At 36.5% G+C, this 10,217-nt stretch overlaps 1 protein-coding gene across 2 annotated transcripts in view; it reads right to left on the bottom strand.

Annotated features, from left to right (window-relative positions):
* The window catches only part of PALLD (palladin, cytoskeletal associated protein), a gene marked incomplete at its 5' end in the record, with an annotated part of 205,036 nt that overhangs the window by 107,725 nt on the left and 87,094 nt on the right, over positions 1-10,217 (bottom strand). The window lies entirely within an intron of this gene.

Genomic DNA, 10,217 nt, shown 5'->3' with positions numbered 1-10,217 from the left:
ACTGGAAGCAAAATTTCAAGACATTTACTAGGGGTCTGATTCCATTAGCTTCATATATGTTAATTATTATTCTGACTAAATACACTGCAGCGTTTGGCAAGGACACCTAAAAGCCTGACACAAGGTAACAGCCAGAAATTTTAGAACATCGCAGATCTCAACCATGTTAGGTTCTCACAAGTATTTTTTTTTTTATACACACACACACACTATATATATTATATATTATTAAGTCTACCATAAGATAATCCCTCCTCAGGGAGGGTGGGGAGTCCCCTTCTCTGGAGATTTTCAAGATCTGCCTGGATGCTATCCTGAGTAATGTGCTCTAGGCAATCCTGCTTTAGCGGGGGAGTTGGACTAGATGATCTCTGGAGGTCCCTTCCAATTCTGAAGATTCCGTGATTCCATGATAAAAAGGTGATCATATCTCTAGTAAACAACTGTTCTAGTTGATACAAAGATCAACCCTATGTAATCCCCTGGAAACATTTTACATATTAGTCTTTGAACTGTTGTGTGTAAACACTGGTAGCGTCCTGTCCTAAGCGTTGGGGTCTTTTCTGCCTTCACTACTACTGGTTTTGAACTGAATACACAGCTTTCCTGCCGTAGCCAAGTTCTAGACTCATGCTTCCAACTTGGTATTCCTGCTAGAGCATGAACAAGGTCTCTGAAAGTGGTCCACCCCCTCTCACCCCCCTCAGCTCTTATCATATTATTTTTTCATTATTCTAGAAAGTATCAAGCTGACGGACATCTACCCAAGGAACACAGCTCCCTCCACTGGATAAGCCTTTTCTCTTCTTACCTCCATAAAAGTCTCTGTCAGAGCAATAAGGCTTCTTAAGACAAGAAATATTTGATAGCATTAATAAGGCTGACAAAACAGGACCTGCAGCACTTGTTCACTGGTTCATAGGTCTTCTCCAATCTGTTTAGTTTGGGCATTTTCTTGAGTACATAAACTAGGAATACGGCTTTAATTGATTGATATATTAGTATCTTTAAATCCCGGCACCTCTATTGATTCTGTATATGACAAAAAATTAGCACACAGAAATTCTTTATCCAAAGTTTTATAGCATGCATACCGAACCAGACAGAAACGAATGCCACTGAGTTCCAACCTCCCGTTTTTGTAATCAGAAAACATTTCTTAACATAGGGCAGAAAATGAAAACAGAGTTACTGTAAATAAATGAAAAAGATAATGAAAGATAGAGCTAAGGACAAGGAAGAAAACTTGAAGTGACAAACAAGGAAAGCAGTTGGAAGAAGCACAGAAACCACTGGACAATTATATCACTTCAATAAAAACAACCCCTGGCATATGTCAGGAGGGAACAGAACAATAATAAAAACAAGTAGCTCTGTAACTATGTGAGTTTATGATTAAACTTCATAAGCTGTCCATCCTGTCCAGCAATTTTCCTTACCCAAGTGTGAGTTCCAACTTCCGCAGAGCATTTTTTAAAGCCTGGGCATGACCAACTGAAGGTAGATGGGCAGGACTAATTGCAGGTGGTTAGATGTTTCTGCCATAAGATAAGTTCCCGCAACAAGTTTATTAAACCAAGAGGACACCCTAACAGTAGATCTTGAGAGTAGCCATCACTTGAAGTTGTAATCAGTTTAGCGACATTTTTTGCATATATATTACACAAAAAAGTATGCAGTAATTTAGCTATTCAGAAATTATCCTTGTTAAGTGAATCCTCAAATTACCTTCTTTTTTATATTTCTTGAAGGAAAGAACAATAGAGCAATTACTAATCAGTGCTTATATTGTTGCAGATTTCAAGCCAAAGTCACGTAGCTTCCAAATTCCATTCAGACACAATACCTGCTACTGCTTACCACAACTACCATTCACATAATTATGTTTATGCCTATCATGGACTACTGAAGTGTTCATAGTACTTCAAAGTTCATATTATCAAAAGGAACTTTATACCTGTATATTAATCTACCCTGACTCTACCAAACACATTTTCCAAACAAAACAAGTACTGGCAGAACTAGCTTTGGCTGGTACCTCTCACAGTCTCTTAAACTGATATCGGTTGATCTTTCATTTCGATTTCTTGATCAATTTTATACTCAGCAAAGAACATGATAAAAAGTACTGTCAAAACCTGTACAAAAGGTACAAGCAGATATTCTAAAAGGCAAATTGTATTTTCTAATATTAAACAACTTCCACGTCATGTCTTGGTTGAGTAAGGATTTCCAGTTTCTCATTTTGGATTAGAATACTAAGTGCTGTATGCAGAGTTTTTATCATTTCTCAACAGAGCTGGGTGCCAAAGGAAGTGGCAGTGCAACCTTCTCTCCTACTAGTTAAAGCTCTTAGCCTGAACCAGAAGGCACCGTTCTCTAGGAAGTCACTCAGAAGGCAAAGATGACAGACATACTATTATTGTTACTTTAAAATTTAGTGTTCCTCTTTTCCCTCTTTCCTGCAAACCAAACACAAAATGATGAACACCACCTGTCTCGGTTTTGAAGCTTCAGCATCTACCTGCTACAGCCAAAGTAAGCAGTCCTGGAAAATGGATTTGTCCACATTGAGGCAGAGCAAAACAAAGGTAGTGCAAACCAAAACCTATATCCCGTCTCAACTGCCTTCCTCCTATCCATCAAAATATGATATTTTTTACTTTTTCAAAATTATGTGTAGATTGGATAATTATGAGGTCAGGGATGAAACAATACCAAGGCAAATGTGGTAGCATGCCATTTTCAAAGCCATATAAATATGGAGTAAGTACACATGATGGTTAGTCTGCAAGGATTATCACACAGGGAAGCATTTAATCGGTTTGACAACTCTATCCTATGATACCAAGATACCTGAACTTTTCTACAGGAACTCTCTATCAAAAAACCATGCTGAGAACCTCTCAGAAAATGCTGCATATTAGAAGAACTGAACCCTTGGATTTGCTTTGCTTGAGCATTTCCAAGTATTAAATCATCCAGTTATTTCAGCGAGAAGGAAAGAAACAAAAAACAACAGAATTGTTTCAAAAGTCAAAATGTTTCAACTCAATGCTTTTAGTTCACAATTATCCTAAGACTACCGTAAGCTGTTTTTGCAGATGACTAGTACATTTCCTCCTGTATTTCCTGGTTCAAAGGTGCATCATAAACTGCTGGCACACTGATCTACTCAACCTTGTTACAGAAAAAACCAAGCCACCCCAAATGCACGATTTGCCCCACCCCCACCCCCCCGACCTTTGCTATCTTTATTCTGTAACACTGGTTATTTGTGTATTCGCACGATTCCATATACTTCCAGTACCAACTGAAAATAAAGAGGGTTCTTAGCACTTAGGCCGAGCTTCTAATTTACATTTGCTTCTTAGAAAAAAGCCTACTCTTGGTACCTTGAGAGGAACTGGGAGTAATAGTTGTCAACAAAGGTATGAGAGAGGCAAAAAACCTGTGAAGTGACAGCCAGGCAGAAAAGAGAGGGAGAGGAATCTTTTGGAGTCACTAAAGATTTTCACAAGCTTACAGCATGTGTTTAACTAAAAACTTAATATGTACAAACTCAAACTAGTGGCTGAACCCGTGTTCATTTTCTTCCTTTTGCCTGCTTATTCTATAACCTGGATTACTTTCAGTGTTAAAATAAAAATCTGAAAAAAACCACAGAATTCCTGTGTGCAAGTGATGCTGGTGGCATACCCACTATTGTAGTTTTGGGAGGGTATACACTACACATATTTTATAACTGATTTAAGGATGTTTGACTTTTCCTGTTAAAATACTGATTAGCTTTTATGTAAGCAGGATGTACAGTTAGTTCTCTCCACCTACTAAAGGTCAGAAAACATCAGTGCCAAAAGAAGAAAGAAAAAAATCTGAAAAATACATTTCTCCCCTACCTTTAACCTTTCTTGTTGTGGATATTCATTGTTACAAAGAGGTTCAGACTTCTATTGCTGCAGATTTTAAAAGGCTTAAAGTTCTTTTACGCATACCCTTTAGCCTTATGTTAACAAAAGCATTGGTAAAAAGGAAATTTCTCAGCAATAACTGCAACTGGTTTTGGATCATGCTATTCCTTGGACTGAAATAGGCAATTAACGTCGCTGAAAGCTGAACAAGCACAACACCCAGATAAATTATTTATATTTACAACTTCAAGTTACTATCTATTCTTAGGTTTTCATTAAAGTCACCTGTAGGAAGTGGAAGAAAAAGTGACATTCTATTGCCTGAACAGACTGCCTTTAACTGCAGGCTGACCAGCACATCATTTCAATCTTCAAGTTATTTGTGACTATTTTAAACAATATGAAAGAAATTATTGCCACATTTTCATGTAACTAAGTGTCTAAAGGAGGAGTCATGAAAGTTACTGGGATTAGGACTGTCTCCTAAAAATGAATTTAGGTTACTATGAACAAATGGATTATTAATATGCAGAATAGATCCATCTGATTGGTAGTTACAGAATTTTGAGGTGGAACTGGAATATTTTTATATCTCTTCAAGTTCATGCAGTTCCATTAGAGCTGATATAGCTTGATACAAGTCAATTATGGCATTTTCATACAAGTATTATATAGTTATTCTTACATTTTTTTAACATCCTAAGTATAGACATTCTAGTTTTCTCAGCAAAACTGGGTCTTCTCTCTCAAAAGAAAAATAGTGCTTAAGTTGTTTGTAATTTTCTAGGAAAGAGTCATGCTTTTAAAAGTGCTCTTTTACTCATAAGGATATAAAGATAGAATAGCTTAAAGATTTGTAGGAAGATCTAGGATTTAGCATCATTATAACTTGAAGAAGAGAGAATGATAGTTTTGATTCTAGTCCTCTCACTCGGTCTCCTTGCATACTTTTTAAACAGGTAGCTGGTTCTACAGCTGCAACATCCTATTGCCTGTGATTTTTCATCTCTTCTATGTGCAAATATCAATCTAACATACCAGAAAATGCTCAGAAGCTTTGTTCCACTGATCTATCTTTTTTTCTTTTTTTTTTTTTTTTTGTAAAAGCTAAATAACACTCCCTTCTTTAAAACAGTGAGTGAGATACAGAGCATGATAAACAAACGGAACTTACAACTATAACTTCCTATTTCCTCTCTTCTGTCTCCCAGTGGTCTCATGGTTTTTCACAGTGATCTAAGATCACGAAGGAAGTCAACTAATACCTTGTTTTAAATTAACCTAATCTCCTGCATTCAGTCCAGAGGTGTGTCATGAGGCATTATAATGCTTCTTATTACTTCTCAGGATTTTCAAATTTTGCATAAGCAAGTAGCCTGAGAAAATGGAGACAAACACTTTTTTCTTAGTATATTCTCTCATAAAGCCTCTTCTATTTTTTCATATTATTTGTTATTTGTAAATTATAAACCCTAGACCTAGTATAACAAGTGCCTGTTGATTAGTAGTCAATGAAATAAAAATTCTTCACCAAAGTTTTCCTTGATTTATCTTTAATCCAGTTAAAAAAATACTGGTATGAAATAAGAGAGAGAAAAGCACTACAAATGGACCACTCGTGTATTAATTGTGAAAACTTATGTAGAAAATGCTCTAAAGGTACTATAATCAAGTGATTAACTTCATGTGCAGTTATTCTGCTTTCCATTTTACCAAATTTTGCTCCTTAATGTTAGCATTAGTTATTTCTACTACAGTAGAAAATACGTGTAGATCAAAGTTTTATTGTGGGTAGACTTTACAAGCAAGATAAGGATCCAAAGGTCCTTATCGACCCTGAAAGAGCACAGCAGATGAAACTGAAGAAGTGGACCGGGATGGACCTTTGTTCATGAATGCAAAGTTGCACGTTTATTGTGATCACTAACTCCTACACAAAATAAGTGTCATAATTTTTCTGTACAGATGAAGATTGTATTGTTCATTTCCAAGTATAATGCTACGAACATTTACAACTTTGAATTTCGTTCAGCCTTATGGAATATAAGAACCTCAATTATGCATTACTTTACACCTTTTTTCTATCAGAAAGTATCACAGGGTATGCTAACCAGTGTCTTATAGAGAATAAGAATACATATTTATAATGCAAATTTTCAGACTCCATAGAATTTTAAATTATTGCTTTTTTATTTAAATTATTGTTGGCATAACTTCACAAATTTTTCTAAGAGCTGTGTTTTGTTTTTCATTTGCATCTCTGTAATGACAAAGGTTTCATTTCCCCCATTTTTGCTGTAGCAAATAAATCTTGAACATATAGTGAACATATTTCTGATTGACAGTTCTAATTAAAAATTAATAATATCGTCTTTTGGTTTTCAACTTAACTTTTGGAGAAATATGGACACTAGGACATAGTTCATTGCTGAATCACATATAAGAGGTGGGGAATATCTTGCCCATAGTTGGGAAAGGCTCTTGTTGGCAAACTTTTTGTTTCATACAGATAATGGCAGCAGAATTGTGCTCTCTGCATCATTCAAACTATGCAAGAATTGTTTTCTATTCAGGTTTTCATCAGAAGATGCAATAATGTCAAACAAATTCCTACATAAATCAGTGCTTAACATTCAGGTTGAGCATTTCTGTGGTCAGTCTTTCCTAACTTAGGCTGCTAAAACAAATCACATTCATATATACATTAGCAGAACTGGATGGAAAAGAGTTTTCCTGCCTCACCTGTCTCCTCACCGTTTCCAAAATGTTGTTGTTCTGCCTAAGAACAAATGCGAAGCCTACAAAGCTCACAGTACAAGTATCTGTTCTCTGGGCTTCAGCGGTCTGGAATCTCTAAGGCAGATTAAGGATTTATACCTGATTTTTGTATGCTCCAAGGCATCGACCACTGGATTGTTGGCTATTCTTTTTCTACCCAATGCTTCCTAATATAGTCTAAATAGTGACTTACTACTTGCATTTATCAAACGCTATTATTAAGAAAGTAACAATTTTTTGCAGCGTCTTTAAAACCCAATGCCTTGCAGGCCAAGCATTATAAACATCATACCATGTATGTGACTAGAAGTACAAGTAAGTTCAATATTAAGCAAATAGCTAGTAGAAAGATCAAGTTAAGAATAAGTTCGGTGATGAGTGAAAAACAGTGAAATAAACATCTTAACAAAGGGCATAAGAGACATTCCAGAAATGACTGAACTAGCATCTTTCCAAAATTATCTGAGGCATTGATTACAAAACAGAAGAAACCATGAAAGAAAACTCAATGCTGAGGAGTGGAGACTGAAGTAACAAATAATTCAGTTCAAGAAATAGCATCAATTTCACAACTAGCATGAACACAAGTGTTTTTAGTTAAGGAAGTTCTATCAACTCACTCAGCAGTGATGTTGATGCATATCGACCAGAATAACTCCTTATCTTTACGAAATAATTTTAATTATAGTCTCAGCTTTTCCTTACTGATGTTACATATAAATGGCTTGATATCTTTTTAATTATGTTTATGATTAATTTCTCCTGTGTATTATTAAAAAACCTAAGACTTCTGAATACATTTAAAAAAAATCCCAAATCTCAGAAAAACCAGGAAGCAATATAGCAATGTCTGTGGAAGGAAATACTAATTGTCAACAACTTCATAAAGTACAAGAAGTTATATCTCACTGCTTTTCACTTTTAAAAGGTACTCTTTTTACAGAATTAATAGCCTCCTTTCATTTTCACTGCAAAAAAACCCCAAAAACATTGTCAAAGAGCACTGTGTGAGACAGAATTCAGGAATTCTGCCCATTCATCTTCTTCACAGCATGTGTGATGCATGCTCGTATGGAATACTACTTCTCACGGTAATGCAATGAAAAAAAATGTTGATCATTCTACAGGGGCAGGTACTGCTGTGCTAATTTTAAAGGTGTCAAACATATAACTTCCTACTGGCTTCTTTTGAGTTTATGTTAATGGATGAACTATAGAAAGAAGGCTATCAGTGCCTAAAGTTGCTCTCTGCATCTGCAAGAGATGCTAAGCTAATACTCTTTCTGATCGTTATATATGATGGACTGGAATAACATTCCCAACACAACATAAAACAGCTGCCATTTGAAGAGAAGCTCTCCCATCAGGAAATTCTGGCACCACACTGTAATCATATTGAGTCTATGAACATTGGTTCATATGAACTGATGGCTTGTGACAAAGCCAGCTAACATGACATATGTAGGTACATCCAGTACCCATATGAATGCCATCTTTTCTGTTACTGCTTTAACAGACACATGGAAAAATAGTAATAATACTAGGCCACTTGAATGGAAGTTCATCATGGACAAGCTATATACAGTTCTACAGAACAGTCTCCTGCCTTTTTTGCAGACATTCAGACTGAGGACAATGAGAAGTTTAAAGCGGCACTTTCACATGTGGGCTACATACTGAAATTAATATTAACACTTATTTACCTAATTTTGGGAGGTGCAAAGTATCTGAAGATACCAGACACTTACGGGGACACCTCTGAAAGCTTATATGCACATTAGACCAATATTGCTTGGAAAAGTCCAACACACACTACCCTTTCAACCTCTTCAAATAGGTCACAGCAGCAGAAATCAGAATTGCAGAGATCTGTGCTTTTTTGATCTCGGTTCAACAGTTCTTCCTCTCTTGTCTGTATAAAATCATGTTGCAAACAAGGTGTGACACAATATTGTGCCATTTAATCATATTTAGCATTACTGTCTTCTAAATTCTGTTAGCAAAAATCTGATATTGATTGCTTTCCCAGTGAATTCTATATATATTTTTCCCCAGAAAATTCTGTATATTATCACATTAAATTCTGTTTCAAACATTCTCAGCACCAGACTAAGGCAACAACTAATATTTAACTTTAGTGTCTGCAACCACAAACTGAGCATTTTGTAGGGCTTTAAAAACACTTTTCAAGCCTGAAGACAACTACAGAAGCTCTGTGTAGCATGCTAGCTCTTGCATTATCATTATCAAATAATTATTTATAGGTGTTGGTTGCAACTGCATTGTCAAGGTGCAAATGTATTTCATACTTCAAGAAGGTACTCAGTATCTCCTTCTTGTTAAAAAAAAAAGAAATTATCAAATAAAAACCAACCCATCACTCCCAAACTCTTTGCAACTACTTTCAGCATTTGCTGAATAAACAATTTTCAGAGTACACAGATAAGCCTGTTAAGGGTTTCGTTTCATCCTGGGGTGCATCAAGAAGTGTGTGGCCAGTAGGTCGAAGGAGGTCATTCTCCCCCTCTACTCTGCACTGGTGAGGCCACAACTGGAATACTGTGTCCAGTTCTGGGCTCCCCAGTTCAAGACAGACAGGGATCTGCTGGAGAGGGTCCAGCAAAGGGCTACGAAGATGATTAGGGGATTAGAACATCTCTGTTATGAGGAAAGACTGAGGGACTTGGGTCTTTTTAGTCTAGAGAAAAGAAGATTGAGGGAGGATCTTATTAATGCTTACAAATACATAAAGGGAGGGTGCCAGGGGGATGGGAATAGTCTTTTTTCAGTGGTGCCCAGTGATAGGACAAGAGGTAACGGGCACAAGCTTGAACATAGGAAGTTCCATCTTAACATGAGGAGGAACTTCTTTACTTTGAGGGTGGCAGAGCACTGGCACAGGCTGCCCAGAGAGGTTGTGGAGTCTCCCACACTGGAGACATTCAAAACCCACCTGGACGCTGTCCTGTGCAGCCTGTTGTAGGTGACCCTGCTCTGGCAGGGAGGTTGGACTAGATGATCTCCAGAGGTCCCTTCCAACCCTGACCATTCTGTGATTCTGAAGTAATTTATGAGTTAAGATAAGCTTGAAAAGAAAAGGTTCATTAGGAAATTTAAAATCAGAGTCAGTCTTCATCAAAAAATAAAACTCACTAATGATATTCAGAAGCTTCAAGCTTTCTAGATAGCCAACGTTACTTTAAATGTTTAAAGAATATAAAAAAAGTTATAATAAACATGTTTGCTGTTATGTCATTGATAATATATGCTGCTTCTATCATCAAATACTAATACTCCATGGACAGATACAACTCCATAGATGAGTTCTCTTCAAGATGGATCACTCTCATGGTTGAGATAGCTACTTTACTACTCAGCTAACGTTAATGCAATTATCTTGTTAGCTTTGACTTAGGAAGCAGTTTTCCAAATGCTGAAAGCTGATTTCAAGTCTCAGCAGCCAGACATTTCTTTTCCTCCTCCTGTTAGCACCTTTTCCCTTTTTTATACTATCACTGTGCTTGGGAG

The sequence above is a fragment of the Vanellus vanellus genome (assembly GCF_965231255.1).
Source record: "Vanellus vanellus genome assembly, chromosome: 4".
NCBI classification, from domain to species: Eukaryota; Metazoa; Chordata; class Aves; order Charadriiformes; family Charadriidae; genus Vanellus; species Vanellus vanellus.
Note: the sequence above shows the minus strand (reverse complement) of the source record. Positions and strands in the feature narration are given on the sequence as shown.